Genomic DNA, 18810 nt, shown 5'->3' with positions numbered 1-18810 from the left:
TGTATACAGTACATGTGTGTTTTAAAACTCATTCTAAACAATTTTGGATGTTTAATAAATATGATAGCAAGGGTCAATGCTTCTTCTCCCCTTCTTGGAATTCTTGGAACAGTAGCTCAATTCATTAATCCTGATGTAGCCCAATACCTGATGATGGAAGCTAATCATCATCCCATATAAACACATACTTCACCAGTAAATGTAAACATTCCATTAACCCAAATCACCTTCTCTTCTCCAAGAAACCATTCTGTGGTTCTTCCTTGTTTTCTGCTTCTCCCAGTTAACAGGGACACACTAGAGTTCTTTAAAATCTCACTTCCATGCCACAGGGGACATAAGTACACCCACCTCTCTATATGACTGTGGCTGGGTTAAGCATCACCTTTGACTTTTTTTCTCTCTCCTCTTTCCTAGGTTGAATACAAAAGCTTCTAAGATTAATAGAATAAGGACACTGGATTCTTTCTTACCATGCCTGTGTGTGTAAGACACCACCACCCACCCACATATGGAAATACCATTACGGATTAATGACACATTAAACTCTAGGAGGCTAATATATATTGAACTTCTTGAATGGAGGTATTATATTGTCTTCTTTTAAGTCATAAAGTTGAATATTAAAATTTAGCAGGATGCATGCATCCATGGGAGGAAGCCTGATAGAGCTCACATCTGGGACTGTCATCGTTTGACAAGCTTGTCACAGTTCTGTTGAGGTAACTTCTGGAATTTGTTCCCGGAAGTTTCAAGAAGGGGGATTGATTAAATTAGGAACATTCAGCTTCATTCATGTTTGGTTTTTTTTTCACAACGTGAACATCGACCGGCTTCAAAGTCAATTCGTTCCTGATTCCCATCCAATTCTGAAAAAATTTCCTTTATAGCCAGAAAGTTTTTTTCTTTTTTCTTTTTCATATTTAGTATTTTAATCACAAGTAAAAAGCTATCTGCTATGACAGTTGATGAGTGTTCTGCTATTAGTTACCATGGCAACCAATCCTCTGGCAACATGCATGGATACCCCTGCAATATCGTAATGCCTATATACCGAAGGAAGACGATTACAAAAATTTATCGCTGATTCGCCAAACCGTTCTCTCGAATCCTTGCGACGACAAATGAAGTGTAACTCGAACGCATTCTTGCATATCTCACCATATGTGCGTTCGATCTAATTACCTGATACTGGACTAATTCTGGAGAGAAGTGCTTTATAGGCTTCAAAATGGCCCCGCCGGGAGCAAATACTGCACATGTAATTACACCAAGTATGTATTGCGCTGGATCAGAAGGGTATTTATCAGCATTCACAACTTTAAATGGGGTAAAAGTTAAACATTCATGAGATAACATGATCTGGACCTGGCCGATAGTGGTATATTGTGTGTTTCCTTGTAGTGTTGACACATATATGTCACATATGCCAATACACAGAGTTTTAACAGCAAAGTACGGTATAGGGAGGTCTCCATGGTAACGAGACCGTATCGCCCTCTGTACTGTACAGTACGTATGCAAATGTCCACCACTGCAATCATTATAAATATCACGAATAACATATATATACAGTATGTGCACTTTATATTCAAGACCCTGTTGACAAATTATGCCTGCACACAGTTATATACAGAACATTACGTAACATCAGTAAAAAATCTCTCATGCAATGTCCAGAATTCTATCTGAATCAAGACTTGGAAATATGAAATTTCCAACATTCCGATACTGTGAAGAAACATCGAATCCCAGACCACCGACACCCCCCCCCCCCCCCTCTCTGCCAACCTTCTCTATCCATTTTCCTTAGTTATAGACTCATTGAAAGTTTTATCAATTGCCATAGGAGAGCCCTCACATCCACATTCCAACCATATATCCAAAGTATCAACCTTCCTACAGCTCCTTCCTACAGCCCCCTCCTTCCCCCACCCCCATTACCTTACCATCTGTCATGGAATCATTTCCATCATTATCAGTTTGCATAGAAGAAGAATACACACATATCCACTTTCCAACCTCATCCCTTCCCCTCCCCTTATCAAACACACATATCCTCCTTTTCTCCCCCACAGAACTTTTTCCCCTTTCCCCTCCCAATTATTAAACAGATATGCCCCTTCTCCCTACAGAGCTTCTCCCCCCCCCCCCCCCCCGTCATTCTTTGTTGCCTAACTTTTCAAATCTTTTTAAAATTACAGACCTGATACCCCATATTTTTTTTTTGTTTATTTAGTCCTTCTTTGATAACCCTAGTAATTTAAATTTAGGTGGCACCCCATGTAATTAATTACAATACAACACTCCCCGTTACACAAAATTAGGTCTCAACCAAACAGCCAACAATAGCAAATTCTTTCCAAACAAATCAGATCAAGCTATATCTATATCTATATATATTACCAAGTTACTGCACATTTTACATGCAACAGTTTCTACTGAGCATAAATATCAATGACCCAAGATAAACTGAATCCAATCATGGAGGTTTTTACCTCCATGATCCAATCAACCGTGCATATTACTGCATTTTAGTGCAACTAACCCTACAAGGCTGTAACACAAGATATATGGGCATACATATAATGTATACATATAGATTCAACATACTAAGACACAGGCGCTTAAAAATTAACATCAGTAAAAGCAATATATATACTGTAAAAGATATACAACTCACCAGTGCTATTCAGAGTAGTTCCTTTAAAAATCCTTGCAAAAGAATTCTTGTAAGAGGATTAAGCCTTATAAATGTCTGATGTATACTGTATGCATACAGCCTATAATTACAAATCACAGGTAAATCCCTCTTTTACACACTGTCCATGATACTATGCTGTACAACACAGACTTGATGATGATATGTGGCATCAAGCAATTTAAACCTTCGTGGGCAAATGAAGTCCAAGTGAGTGAGGGCAGTATTTGAGTTTATAAATTTTACAAAAATGATCATGAAAAATAAATGGCCTGTGTGTTTTTCTCAGTGTTTCTCAAGAGTTTCTATGTTGTTTGCATCAAACTTTCAGTAGTATTGGTTGCATAGGGGGAGGTGTTTAAGAGATGGAGAAAGAAGTACACTGTGAAGATGTATAGAGCCTTTGAAGATATGTGCTTTACCACCTGAAATCTTGGTATTGTTTGTAGCCATGGAAACAATAGCTTATAATCGATTAAGGGCGATTTGGGGGGACTCTTTTGGCCACCTGATACAGTTAACTGCTACCTTGAGTTCTTATACCCCAAATAACAAGTAGTGCCAGCTGTCATAACATTTGTAATGAATTTGAACATGGTGCTATAAGGTGCTACATGGTGCTACAGGGTCCTACAAGGTGCTGCAAGGTGGTGTAGTTAGTGCCACCCAAGAAGGACTTTTGACAGTATGTTTGCCTTCCAGAACTCTTCATCATCTGCTCACAGGAACTTTGCACGAAATTGTTCCAAAATAAGTAAAAAGTTAGGAACTTACTCAGAGTACTTGCAAATAATCAAGCCAGGACTCGCACAACTCTGTGATAAATTATTCCCTCCCCTCCCCCCCCCCCCCCGCCGTTTTAATCTGAGAGGCCCAGGTAAAGTTATCAACGTTCTTGACAAGTGCATCCCTTTTTCAAAGTATTGTTTATACCTTTGTCTGAGGATATTTCCTGACATTGGAAAAAGCTCAGCATCCCTTGGGAAGGGGATATTAAATCAATCATACCTAATTTCAAGGGGTACTGAATAGACCTGCCAATATCATGACGTGTACAGGAAAATAATTAGGAAATTCTCTAGTATCAAGAGGGGGAGGAGGGGAGGAAGGGGGGGGGATATCTGAATGTAAACATTGTTTTTCCATCTCTGACACCTGGCAGGTCTATTAACTAAAGATTTCTGGAAAAGATAGGTAACCTGAGTTATGCCAATAAAAGAACAATTTGCATCAAGTAAAATTTCTATGATATTGTAATTCCCATAGTTACTAAATAACAAGAAATGTTTGCTATATACAGCACTTTCCAGCTAGCTATAATAAAATGCAATTTCTTTCTATAGCATCTAAACAGCTGATATTTCAAGTTTCTTTAACTGCGTGACCCCAATTTTCAGCTTGATGATCTTGGGCGACCCACCAGGTACTGATTTTGTGGCCTGGGGAAGGGGTCTACGTGCAGCAGGTGATGCTCTGACCTTATAGCACTTCTTAAATGTGATTAAGGATGTTTAGATCCAAAATGACATTGTATTTTACAAGTTATGAAGTAATCTCTGTTCAGAGACTATTTTCTACCCCCACAAAATACCGTCAATTACTTTTTTTCTTCCAAATTTCTTGGCAACGCTCTAGAATATCGTATCTTGGCGTCTCTACAAAGGGTCGAGACACTCAGTCTGAATACCTGGGAACTAAAGTACACATCTCTGGGTCCTTTCATTCTCCAAGAAAATCTGTAAAGATTTTGTCGAGTTTTCGAGCCAAACAGATCATTGATGAACAATAGTTGGTATCTCTCTAAACCTTTGAATCCATTTATTAAGTGTGGGAGTGTTAGCTCAGTGGTTAACACAGGTGCCTTTCAATCAGAAGGTCCCGACTTTGAGTCACTCCAAGATTAATGTATGTCATCCAGTTATAGAGTTTGTTGACAATTGACAATTCATAATCATATACCTTAAATATGAAGGTAAGAGACTGACTTCGGTCAGCTTGCGGCTTTGATAAGCCAATGATGGCTTCTTCGCGAGTTCCTGCTTGCAGGAGGATCTAAAATACATACATTAAGAAATCCTTCAGTCGATGGGATTCTTGAAAGATTTCCATGGCAAGTAACATCTAACAACGACATTTACAAGAGGCTCACTTTAGTGGCAACAAGAGGATGAGCCCCAATGAACATGGAGCAATGACCTAGCTCTTTTCATCAAAAAAAAAAGCATCAACAAGAAGGAAAACTAAGAACAGAAAGGGCAAGTGGAGCTACTGTATTCCTCTCAATCATTCTGTCCGAGATATACGAACGTCCGATTTACCACGAGGCTAGTTTATAGCCACCCCACACAGCGCAAATGGTTAAATAGATAGAAAATTTCTAACTATTAATTTGGAGTAAAATTTTCAATCCTATCTGTGACTGATAATTATATGAGAACTGAATTCTGTGATTTCATGAAAAGCATGTAAAAATATGCTTTTTTTGTACTGAATGTATATATTTAACATATGTCCACAGAATGTACTATGGTAATGGGACGGAACATACCTATAGTAGATCAATATTCAACATTTTTTTTTTAGTGGTATAATGCCCAAGAAAGGCAAAAAAAGGTCAAAGATGACTTTCAGAACAAAAGGCCTCCCCTCCCGCCTCACCTCCCGCCTCACCTCCCGCCTCACCTCCCGCCTCACCTCCCGCCTCACCTCCCGCCTCACCTCCCGCCTCACCTCCCCCACTCCCAATTCTTCCTTACTTCCTCTCCAGAATATTAAACCAAAACCAACTGCCTATCACTTGGACCAGATATTTCTTTGCACTTGCTTATATGTCTACCTTGCAAGTACACAAAGCACCTTGCAAAGTATTATAATTCTATACAACAAATTGGTTTTTACCTCAGGGGTGTCATCCGGAAAGAAAAACACACTCTTGGGTGTTGCAATACATACACAAAGAGTACTAATGTTGAATAATATCTCATAAAAATATTTGCCTAAAATACCATCTCTATTTTGATTGAACTTGATGTTTCTCACTGGAGATGGAATGTTATACCCAGCTGTGTACTCCAGGGTACCTCCCACTTCACCGGTTTACCGTGTGGTTTGGATGCCAATTATCTCTGTTAAAGCGGCCATTTGAATTTCTTCGACAATTTCTGGGGTAAAATTAAACAAGTTTATAGCTAGTAGTACTCAAATATGTCAGGGTCGCGATTGATCAAGCTAAACACAACGTGACTTTTTGTTTCATCACCAAATGAAGATCATTTAAGGAATAATTAAACCCTTCTATTCATTCATTTCCAGAAATTTCCTACATCTTTAAAAAAATTAACTGAGTGTTGAAAATCTTTTGGAGGGTTAAAGAATTTTCCAGACATCAGAAAATTAAGATCTACAGTTTTTGGAACTGCAATCATCTGAGTTATGTTTTAAAGTTATTTTTATAACACCAAGTAGACTTACAACTAGTTTAATCTACCTTTAATACATACTGAGCATGATTCTGTGGGGTGGAGGGGATGGGAGGGGGGTTCTGCTGGGTCGTGAATCAGTCATCATAATTTGTGGACCTGCTGAATAACATGCAAAAACCAAACAGGAAATTTTCAAAAAGTATGATTGTTTCAAAATAGATGGCAAATTAAGTTTTTATATCAAGCTTTATTAGTCAAAATAAATTAGTTGCATTATTCCTAGGAGTTTAATACTTAGATACTGAATTGAGGCGGGGAGGGGGGGGGGGGTATTTAATTAAATATCAAAGAATATTTAAGCACTATTAAATTTAATCATGTAAAGAGCTGCTTTAAGTAAAGTCAATGTCAATTCCATTTTTAATAAAAATCTGAAATATAGTCCCTAACAATAACATCTCCAAGCAGTGCGGCAGACTTCACCATCTCCTGAAAGAACGTTATTTTGAGAAGAAATTGGATTTAAGAAGCCGATGTTAATTTGGGAGGGATGTGGATAATTTTTACGAGTGTTTGAATATCGAAAGAAAACAAAAAGATAATTTGACTTTCTTTGAACGACCCTCTATTGCCGCTGAGACATTCGGCAACTTCAGGGAAATGGAGGGAATGAACACCACAACTTCGCAAATGGGAACAGAGGGCATCTCTTTTCCTTTTCTTTTTTTCAAATCCCTTTTTTGTCACTTCAAAGATGGTAAGAATCATTCAATTTTAGGCAATTGGGCTCAATATCTTTGGCATATTTTAGTGTCTCCATTATATTCCCAGTACCAACCAATCATTTAAAAAAAAAAAATCTTATTTTAAGTTCTTCAAATAACCAGAAGGTATCTTACTAATTCCTCACCAATAACATGAATCACCAAAATATGTCACACGTTGGACACCTCAGCAAAATATTTGGGAAATGTATTAATTTCTTCCCAAATAAACCTTGGATAACGAGGAGACCCAGACCTGGACACATAGCTACTGTCTTGATGAAAAGATAAATGCGATAAGAACAAATTAAAGAATTTGAGCTATTACTACAATGAATGCTCATTGTTTTTTTATTGGGGGAGGGGGGGGGGGTTAGGAGGGTTGGCTCCTTTTCTGGGAGAGAATTTGCCCTCTTTTTTGGGAGGGTCAGAAAATATTTCAGCTAATAAGCCCAAGTTGGAATTAATTAATAGAAGATACATAAAAAGCAAAGAGAATAAGGTGATACAATTCTTCCCACCAACCTCCATTGCAAAAAAGAATATATGAAGAGACTTTAACAATATTTTAAAAAGTATATAATAAAGAAAGAAATAATATAATTGCTTTATTTCTATTACAAATGTTTGAAATGTTTTCCCTTCTTTTATTTTCAATTTTTGTTTATGTTTAATTAATAAAAAATCTTTCTCTTGTTAAGAGACTTATTTCAGCTAAATAATGCACGATGTGAATTAATTACCAGACTTCATTAACCTAAGGCAATTATGTAGCGTTCCTCTGAGGTCTGCTTCAACATCCATCTTATAAATACTGAAGTTGCTCTTCTCCAGAGAGAACTGGAAACAAATGGAACCCTCAAGCTGCTCTAAGTTCAAAATGAATAAATAAAATGAGTATATATGCTACAACTCTTGAACTTAAAATGATCTACTGCCCTCTATTTTTCACCTTCGGCTCTGTCACAACTTTGTATGGCAACGTGTACAACCATAGAGTTCAACTCCCTGATAAAAGATATATTGAAACCTAATCATTTTCAAATGCTGCATGTTGATAATAATTAGTATGGAAAAAAAAGAAAAAAAAAACAATTGGGACTACTAAAACATGTAAAATCCATTAACCAATTATTTTTGGTTTTCATTTTTCTTGGTCTCATATGTACTGTATGTAGTCAGATAGGCTCTACACAGACTACAGTCATTTATTAATCAACAATTTTTTTTTTCTCCCCCTCACGAGACTAAAAAACTTCATGCAGTGAACTCAAGACTTGGGATTTTATCATCGTTCTAGATAAAAAGCAATTTTCTTTTTTCCTTTTCCCTATTTCTGCCTTCACTTCAAGGCAGGAATATTGGCGGCATCGAGTAGAACTTAATTGCTGTGTTCTGTTCTTACTCGTGTGCTCCCTTCGAGCAGTTCTTGAACCGCCGCAGTGATGAGAACTATATGAGCGAATCCACAGAAGTCTGGAGGAAATTGCCTAATGGATTTCCCTTTTCTTCAACCTCAAGTAACCTCACCTTGTCCAGTTTTTTTTAATTGATGCTGTATAGCTGTATAGATTTAGTTTATTGGTTTAAGGTGTTTAGCGATCCTTCTTTTGTTTGTCTTGCTAATATAACCTACATTTCGTCAGCGCTTATTCCAGATGGCTGTTAAAAATCTCTCATTCATTCATTTCTTTTTTCGTCTTTTCTTTTTGGGTGGAGGGGGGGGGGGTGGAGGGGAGATAAAGTGATGTAATCTAGTTCCATGGTTAATAAGGATCACGTTGATGTGTCATACATGACAGACAGATGGAAAAAAAAAAGGAAGATAGACCAGAAGGCAGACGACGACGAAACTCCACATAAAATCAGAGCATGCAGCTAGGGTTAGAGAATTGGGTCACAAAAAACAAAACAAAAAATGGAGGGATATGGTACAAGGACTTGGGATGACATGCCATGCTTTACTTCTCTGTTACCATGGAAACAAAGTGGTAATTAATGCAAAACTATCAATAACACTGTGACAGGCTCTTAGGATGCTTCATGGGAGAATAATCAGTAGAGCTTGGTATCGGAGTCAGCTGCCAGTGAACGGTGATATCATCAACAAAACCATAACACACGTACTTCGATCATCGGAGAGGGAAAATTGTCTGCATTTATGACTCTTGTCTTGAACTATTCAAACTATTCGGTAATCGTTGTAACATGTGTTATATATGCTGGAAGGTTCTTTTGTACCATACACCCTATTAGATTTATGCATTTTAAGGATGACTTAATTTGGGACAAAATTAATTTTAATGTGGGTAAAAATTTATGTTAATATGTTGTTTACCATAGAAAATATTGCTATCATTCAAGGTTGTATTCCTATACACCACTTTTACTTTCTTGAGAAATGACCCTCTCAAAATGTGGCTCATCAATGCAAGTGGCTGGACTATAAAGGCTAATACACCAGACCATCAGATACAACGCAACACTCGATGGAAAAAGCATAAGACATTTATGGCCTCAAAGTCAGATGTTTACTGTGCAATGCAAATTTATCGAGGACAAATGCTGTTGAATGTCATCCAAGGATGCGCTGTTGTATATGTGACATTAAAAGAGAATGTTTTGGTTGAGTTATTAGATTTAAAACATGGATTAACTTTAACTATTAGGCTAGTACACTGAGAAGCTGCTGTAATCATCAATTTATTCTTAAAGTAACATTCTAGAGTAACATTTGGAAGGGGAACAGAATGCTGTTGATGGAAGCTGAACCCATGGGAGGAGCACCAAGCCATTTCACCGATGGTGTCTCCTTCATTCAAAAAACTTAACACTGGCAAATTGGAAGTAAATCAAATTCTAATACATCTAGTCTGTAGAAGTAGAGGAGTTGTGTATCTTCAAATTCCATTTGCTAGAGGGGGAGGGGAAGGGGAGGGGGAAGGGGAGAGAGGGGAGATGTAGGGCATCAGGTGGTGAACACAGAACAATTCGGCAGTGGCGCTATTTCTCCTATCCTTGACAATTAACTACATTATGAATAGATATTAAATTGTCGCAAAGTACTCTAGTCGCAAAGTACTCCCACAGCAACGTAGGGATTAATTTTCCTCCCACAAAATCCTTGCATCCGACCCCTGATGAAGAGTACGATCACTCCGGGCCTGTCTTTATATAAATTTAAAACAAAGCTATGGGAGGCTAGGCCAGGGCCCCCCACCACAACATTGATCATAATCTTAATACCTGTCACACTGGCATTCCAAAGCAATATTAAGCTATGTATAACACTCAGAGAAGCCTCTGAGAGTGTATCTGGATAAATAATCAAGCCTAATCTACTTCAGTTGAGCAGGTTTCTTCCATCACTGCTGCCGGCTGCTGTATCGTGGCCATCCATCCATGATGCAACTCTCTACTGAACTGCTACTTGGTTTATCATATTGTAATTAAAACATAAACCTATGTAGAGTATGCATTGCTGGCACTGGGCCATGACAGACATACATGTACTACTTCTATAGATTCAATTCTGAAGTTCATCAGTATATGTCACCTCTAAATACGATATAAAGTTGACTATTGGTCGGTCACTCACGTGCAAATTTAAACAAGAATTCTGCGTTAAGTTGCAAAATATTTTCCCCAGCAGATTTATACATTGCTTTTAAAAACTTGGAAAGATTTTGAAAGGGTCAGAAATCGCAGGTACTTTTTCTATGGAAAAAAAAAAAAACTTTTTCTGGAGAAATTCTAACGGTAAAAAATTCTTAGAATCTGAGGTTGTGCAAAAGGCAGCCCACCATTAAAGAACCGGGCAAATTCATATTTGACTAAAGAAAGAGTAATATATATATTATTCTAAGCATCCTGGTGAAATTCCAGTCAATTCCTATGTACAATTTTTCAAGATATTGAACCTTTATCAATTGGTTAACCTTCTGTATAACCAAAGTAAATTTGAAGCAAACAAGTGTGATGTCCTTCATTAACAATTTTTTTTAAGCTGGGAGTTGGGAGTGGGAGTTGGGAGTGGGGTGGAGTGGGGATGGGTGGATTGGGGTGGGATGGGGTTGTGGTTCTTCAAGGCTTGAACCCAACTTTCTACTTACAATTTGGATGCACCACATCCACAATATCAACAGACCATATTAATTCAGTAGTTATTTACATTGACACACTCTAAAAGGTAAACTTAGGGCCACCCATCCAATCCATGGTGAAAAAATAGTATAAAAAATACAGCAAACTTCACCTATGACATCACACCTGTTGGCTTCAAGTTTACGTTTGGTACGATTTTTAATCATCAACATCTCTATCACAGCATATAGAACATGATATCAAATTTCAACAGTTGAATAAGGGCCTCTTTCCTCAGTCAAAAATACACTTAACCTTGGAGTAAGATTCCTCTTAAAAGGTTATCTGATGAAAAATTCCCCCCTTTTTCTTAGGTAAAACAATTAATCAGAGTATCATCAGGGAACCATAGTTGTTTCTTTGTCTAATACAGTTTATAGGAGCAATGCTGACATAACCATTAATTAAGTACTTCAAACCTTCTACATAATGCTGCTATGTATACTGAACTCAAGCCTGGCGGATGTTGTGTGCGCGGGTCACTATAGAACAAACTACCGTGTCATACTGCCATGTCATAGTGTCCTATCTTTAAAAACAGTCATGTGCAAGAGCTCCAAATTTGTTCTTAGAAGGAGGGGATGTGAGGAGGGGTGTGGGGAGGGGGTGTGGGGCTAGGAGCAAATTCCCTCGAGAGGATTATATCCAAGAGGCATGTGCATGAATTGTTTGTAATACGACAGACTGGTAGTAATACAAGTACATGAGCATGATAATGAGTACTCATAGGATTCTCTTTTTAAGTACAAAGATCTAAACCACAAGTACAAACTGTACTTAATTTTGTACTAGGAACTATACGAGTACAAACTGTACTTAATTTTGTACTAGGAACTATACTAGACTTCCAAATGTCCCAGTACTCAGTACGGGTGCAAACGTTCTGTCGGATGTTTCATTCACCCTAAGTTTACCTCTGATTACCTGTCCCCTCCTCCTCCTCCTCCTCGCCCCTTCCCTCATCATGTCTTTCAGTGACTACACTCTTGCAACTAAAAGCACTGTTACAAATCCTCTTTTTATTGAGGACTTCTACACATAGAACATGCAAGTGAACTGCACATTGGCCAATATTGTATTCTATGGTGTCTTACCGTCCTGTCAAATTACTGTCCCCAATAAATTCCCTCAACTAATTTTATTTCCGTGGGTAGGGGTATGAACCACCAACCTACTCTTAAAACTCTTTTCCCAAGGGTTTGTTGATCCCCTTCCCCCTTCCCCTTCCCATTTAGTGGACCCATCTGCCTTTTACCAATGGTGCATGCAAGTAACTTGCTCATTGGTCAATATTGTACTCCTAATGTTACACTGTCCCTGCAGAATTAGCATCCTCAATAAAATCTACATGTACAGTTGCCTACTGTGTCCAGTATTACTGTCCTCTTCAGTTTTCTGTATTACCGTCCTCTCCAATGACTATACCTCACGCTTTACTTTGCATGTAGCCATAGATACATTAGCCCTCAGTTATATCCAGAACACTAAGACATATTTCAGTGGCATTTTGCAAGAAAGGAGAAAATGAACATAGCCAAGGTGAATAAGGATACAGAAGGGGAAGGGGAAGGGGAGGTGAGAAGAGGGGAGGGGAGAGGAGGGGAAAGAATAAGTAAGGGTTAGGGAGGAATCAGGAATGAAGTACATTCTGACCCACACAGACAAAATTTATTCCAAATTTTTATCATTTAAAGATGTAACCTTTGGTATTATTGTCAAATCTCAGAATTTCCTCTTTTTAAAGCTACATCAGGCCTGTTATATCAGGATGACAGCTTAGAAATGGTATCCACAACAAACCTACAAACACCTCCTCCCCCCCCCCCCCTACTCGCCCTCTCTTTCTTCCCATGGTTATCTATAACCATTATACCAGGAACTCTGGGTATTGTGGCACAGTGCCAATTTTGATCGTAAAAGCTATTCAACTACCAGTTTATGTGACAGAATAACCTGAAGAAAAACCTTATCATACATGAGGTTTATGAGGTCTACCCTATCTTGTATATTATTGGTTTTACAGTCATCTATATAATCAATTTTGAAAAAAACAATAAACGCCCCAAACGATACAGGATAAATCACTTTCAGAAGCAACAAGTCTAAATAAGCAAAGAAGATAAAATTGTAGAACACGTTTCGATAATTTCATATTTCTTCTTTTTGTTTTCTGTTTTCAAAACACCTTCTTCTTTTTTTTTCATGTTGACTCTTCTGAGAAAGATCATGGTAGGAGACATCTCATCCTTGCTACAATCCTTCCAAACTTTGTTTGGAAGGAGAGCAATTTAATCTTTGGAAAAACAAGATATATTTATTCAAATATTGAAGAGAGAAGACAAACATAACAAACTTAGAAAATTGAGAATTTTAATAGTCCTGTCACGCAAAGATTATGAGGACGGGAAGCTTTGTCTAACTAGATATATAATCGAATTCATTCAAGGATGAAAAATTTAATTACCACAAGATTTCTTCCTTCGGCTGTGATTCACAGCAGACGGTGCAAGCCTGTAACCATAGCGACACTGCTAAATTCTTCGATTCTAGCTATCGGGAGACAGTCCGTGCAGCCTGCGGCTGCCAAAGTGGCGAGTTTTAATGTCCGTGGATAATTTCTCTGACAATTACCACTTTACAGAGAGATAATTTGCACGATTGGGTTTCAGTTGTGATTAAACCCATCTTTGGGGAGGGTGAGTCAGATTTGGAAGAGCCCAAGAGAGGAGACCTTGACAAGGGGGGTGCAGCCCCCCCCCCTACTGTCATGAAAGTTTATTTCCTTAGGAATATATATATGGAACAAAGTAACAACAAATAATATATATATTAATGAAAATTAAAAAAATTAATAAATATTGACAAGGTAATACTTCACTTATTTTGTTACTTTCAAAGTAAAATTCACGTCTCGGGCACACTCTGCAATGCTCCACCTTCTTCTTAGTTGATCCACACCCCCCTGCACCCACCGCACTCAGCCCCCCTCCTGGATCAATAAACTATCGAGTATTGTTGCATGCAAGCATCCACTTTTGACTCACTGCCAGGCTTATAGCCATAGGGAATGGGATATGGCCATGTCTACCCTACCAGCCCCGCCCTCCCCTCCTCCCCCCCCCAGAAATCAGACTTTCTTCCAATTGCTTACAGTTAAAAATACAAAAAGTTAAAGCTTGCACTTACAAATGTTGTTAAAAAAGTGAAAATGAAGGATACGATAACATTTTATTCACTATCCCAACAACTATTTCTCAAAGGGGATGTGGACCACTTACCAGGATGGACATCGGGAAACATTTGTTTGGTGGCCATCCCTATATAGCCATTTCTTTTATGGGGGGGGGGGGACTAGTCAGAAGCCATGGTACCTTGCATACCCTGTAACCAGGCATCACAAGTAAACCCAGTTTCATTTGATACAACTCAGACAACTGCAGGGAAGGGATTTCACGAGAAAATAATTTCAATTTTTTTATATACATATATAAAATTGATTGTTTAATAAATCTTTGTGTTCACCATGCTCATTAACCTGTCTGTATTATGTGCGTGTTTTTGTCTCTTCTGTTACTGTACGCTTTTTGTCATTTAGCCTCTGAAGAAGATCCTGCTAGGATCAAAACGTCAGGGCAACTTACTTTTACACATATAAAACTTATATAAGTAAAATGAAACAATGGAAATTGACTGCAAAATCTTTCCCTTAAATTACTTGTCAACAGAGATGGAGAATAAAGTACCGATGTCAATTCTTTATATTAGCCCGCCCCCCCCCCTTCCCGTCCCCCTTTAAGGTCATAAATAGTTACGTATGGATGTCCTTTCTACATGTCTTACACCAGTGGTGACCTTTAAAGTTTGATACCATGACCCAGGATCTTCCATGAGGACTGAATCAGGACCCACCAGACACCCCCCCCCCCCCCACACACCTATTATCGATGCTCAAAATGCACATAAAACCTTGCTTGAACTATGAAATCGATGAAAGTAGTAACGTATGGATATTCTTCAGGACTACAAAAGTTACGTTCTTTGTGAAACAGTTGTGTCACTCTATCAATAAACACCTCTTAAAACCAATTGCAATAGTAAGTTTAGCCACTTGCTCATGAAAGCTAGTACTTAAACCTTCTATTATAAACATTTTATAATATTTTATACAAAACTGCTAGTACTTAAACATTCTACTGGCTTAAAAAACACCAAGTTCTTCCTGGCATTTTACTGAATTACAACACAGATCAGTTAATTACTCTCCGTTCAGGCGTATATCAGCCTCATAGTAATATTTGCTGAAAATAAGAACTTAAGACACAAAGAATTTTAAAAAATAAAAAATTGACTCAATCATTTTCCTTCCAAAGCAAAATTAGAAAAATTCATCCCTATCTATGAGTCACCTAAGCATGGATACCAAAACTGATCTACCCAAGCAAACATGACTCCACAGCTTACATAAGCCATGGGTCTTAAATTCTTAATCATGTCTGTGCAATTACCCTAACGTTTGTCAATAAACCTGAATGATATTTTTGTATTTCCTGTTCAATGATACCTCCCACTTTTATTTCCTAGACTAACATTTCCGTTATCTTCGAGAATTACGGCAGCAGAACCTGAAAGCCCTCTCGGCAATGGGACGAAAATTCTGAGCGGTTTTAAGACATTCACACCTCTCCAGACAGTCTGTGACTTGAATGAGATTGACGGCCGCTTAACATTGCAAGAATTTCCTCCCTCTGTCCAAAGATTCACGGCTGTGTGTCCGCTGAAATGTTGAGATCTGACAAATCCGTCGGGAAAACGGAATGATATCTAAGTCTTACTCATCTGGTAACGTGATCCTAAAAGGCTTATTCGTGTCAGAATTGTACTGAGCAGTAATAAATGAGAAGAAAAAAAGGGAGGCTGTACTCTCTGGGGAATAGCATCGTACTCTTAAAGTAAATAAAAAAACGGCTTTTAGGTTCCACGATCTAAACAGAATAGAAGTGGTTGCCCCTGCTAAACAAACAGTGGGGTCTAACTTACGGAATAATATGTCAGCAGGCCGCAGTGAATACTTTCAGGAAAAGAAAAAAAAATAGCCATGTGAACTTCAAGATATATGATTTCTAAGAGGATCCATAGAGTTTGATTGCTATGGTTACATAAAGTACCTCGGGTGTTGCATTTTTCCACTACATATAACTACTATTAGAACCCATTGTTTCAGTAACCTACAGTAAGAATTGCATCGTTCCATATCATCACCAGGGCAAATTTTGAATGTCGTCGGGTCATCAGAGGGGCCCAAATATCTGATAGGATGTGCCCAATCAAGCTTTTGGAGATCTTCTGGTAGACCACTAGTAGCACCCTTAAATAGGTAAAATGGTAAATTGGTATCACCCTCCATCACTTTGGAGATTCTGAAATCATTCAGAAATCGCTAGGGAGTGTTAGCTCAGTGCTTAACGCCGGTGCCTTTCAATCATAAGGTCCCGAGTTCGAGTCACTCCAAGACTAATGTATGTCGTCCATTTACAGAGTTGTTGACAATTGACAATTCATAATCATGGACGTTAAATATGAATCTAAGAGTCTGTCTTCGGTCAGCTTGCGGCTTTGATAAGCCAATGATGGCTTCTTCGCCAGTTCCTGCTTGCAGGAGGATCTAAATACATACAAAGAATAGTGGATCCACCTAAAGGGAGTTTTACTGGCCCAAACACGAGTGTTCTGTTTACACCAGAACCCTCACATCTCTCCTGCAATGTACTTACAACTAGTTCAAGGTCATTCTTTATTTTGATGCATTTTGGTTGGATAATCGAAACTGCTGTACAGTAAACCAAAGAGCAAGACCCGGTCGTAAACGAGAAAACAATCAGAAAAAAAATACATACAAATTTGCCGTCATCGCTATTTAAGTAATTTCTTCTCAACCAGAAATTTATGCCTACATTATCTCGTAATTCAAAAGATGGCTAACTCACACAGAATTTTACAGACCCTTTCGAGGTGCCACGAATGGCTAATATGTGTCAACTCCCCAGCGAGAGATACCATGTAGCTAATGAAAGACCTTTTCAAGGCTTTAAGAGATCAAACGTAATGATAATTGTTTACGAGTGAAAGACAGCAATTATATATGTTTTACCTATTTAAGCACAACTGGAGCGTTCTGGACCAATGACCGCTTTAAATTATTGAAACAAACCGGTCATAATTTACAACTCGAGAAATTAATTGTGTTTATCTCCCCTTCTTGGTTTCTTTCAAGCCTGCTTTCTTCCTACGTAGTCACTCAGGTATTGTTTAGACTATAAATAACTTGTTTTAACGTGAGACCCCTTCAGCCCATAAATAACTTCCTCCGAACTGCTCCCGTTATCACAAATTCCCTCCTCGTCCTTCTCTTGTACATGTATCTAGATTCGACGGACACGAATCGACTTTCGAAAGATTTGTCACCGAGAGTACTGTCACAGACCGTCAGTCGCTGAATTAATTCTCTGTAGATGCATGTACGCGTGACTGCTTACTCATCGTGAACCTACAGTAGGCCTTCTTTATACTGTAGATACAGTACTATCACACAGATCTTCTGCCTTAAAACAAGATGTGTAGACTGTCCATATCTCTCATCTTTAAGACAAAGCTTCACGGAGGAATCCCGAAACAAGCAAATAAAACAAAAAGGACAAAACCCTTAAACCGAAAGGCTTTCAAAGGTTAAAGTCTAACAGATGAGAATATACAAGTTAAATTTGTTATAGGCCGGGGATTTAATGCAGCCAAATGTTTGACAACAAGTCCACTTTCCTTTTACAAAAATATTGAGATTGTCATGCTATATGCATGATCTAAGTTGCAATGGTGTGTGTCCTAAAAAAAAATATATTATTAATTTCAAACAAATAAATAAATATAAAAGATGAATAATAGACGTTAAAATAACTCTTCCTTTGAAATTACTTTCTTTGTATTTTAAAATCTTGTTCCAAATATTTTTTATAGTATTAAAGACAAGTGCAGCATGAAGCAAAGGGTTTTTTGTTTTTATTAATTTCAGAATCATTAGTTGACATTTCTCTTGTCTTCATGTGACATAGCCCCATTACTTAAATCAAAATAAAAACCAATCAATGAGTCCAGAAGTAGAAGATAGGGGGGGGGGGGGGGGGAGCTGGTGCTAACCAGGATGGTGATAAAGCTGTAAGCACCTCTGTAAGCATTTTGGCTGATACAGCAAAACTTATCAGCAATTCTGCCTACGGTAAAATGGTCACCACCAAAGAAAAACATGTTGACAATGTCATGTGAAATGATGATAACGTATTTCAAACAATCAATGACCCATCCTTCCCTCGCCTATCACCTACCCCTTAGGTGATGATGTGTACGAAGCCACCTACACAAGCAGGTTGTGCAAGACTTTGGATCTTACTCAAATCGGTTTATTGCACCAGTTCACAAACTTGGGAATGTTGCAAATTTTATTACTATCTAATCAATAAAATTTGAAGGGATCCCATCAATTTTGAGTATTGAGAAATGGGACACCGATTCCACCTACTCATCAATTTTCTGGAGGGTCGCTGGAGGTTGTAGTCGAACAAGATTTATGCCTTACCCTCGTTAGACGTGAGAGAGGCCCCCGGTTTCCACGATGTGATACCATCGAAGTTTAGGCCTACGTGAAGAGACTTGCAGGAAGTCTGAACACGAATAAGGTTGAACAGCGCAAGGGACCTGCGTGGGAGAGTGGGGAAGTGGGGGGAGAGAGAAT

General features: G+C 38.2%; 1 protein-coding gene across 8 annotated transcripts in view; it reads right to left on the bottom strand.

The window, feature by feature from the left end:
- Positions 1-18810, bottom strand: part of LOC139966802 (neuron navigator 2-like) — a 312370-nt gene that overhangs the window by 261531 nt on the left and 32029 nt on the right. Inside the window, exon 1 of one of the 8 annotated variants that reach the window (XM_071970262.1) lies at positions 2684-2856. The exons of the other annotated variants lie outside the window; for them this stretch is intronic. The gene's annotated coding sequence lies outside the window, so the exon portion shown is untranslated. Of the gene's footprint in view, positions 1-2683; positions 2857-18810 lie in introns of those variants that run through there. 8 annotated transcript variants of the gene reach the window in all.

The sequence above is a fragment of the Apostichopus japonicus genome, chromosome 1 (genome assembly GCF_037975245.1).
Source record: "Apostichopus japonicus isolate 1M-3 chromosome 1, ASM3797524v1, whole genome shotgun sequence".
Taxonomy (NCBI): Eukaryota; Metazoa; Echinodermata; class Holothuroidea; order Aspidochirotida; family Stichopodidae; genus Apostichopus; species Apostichopus japonicus.
This window is presented reverse-complemented; position numbering and strand designations above follow the sequence as displayed.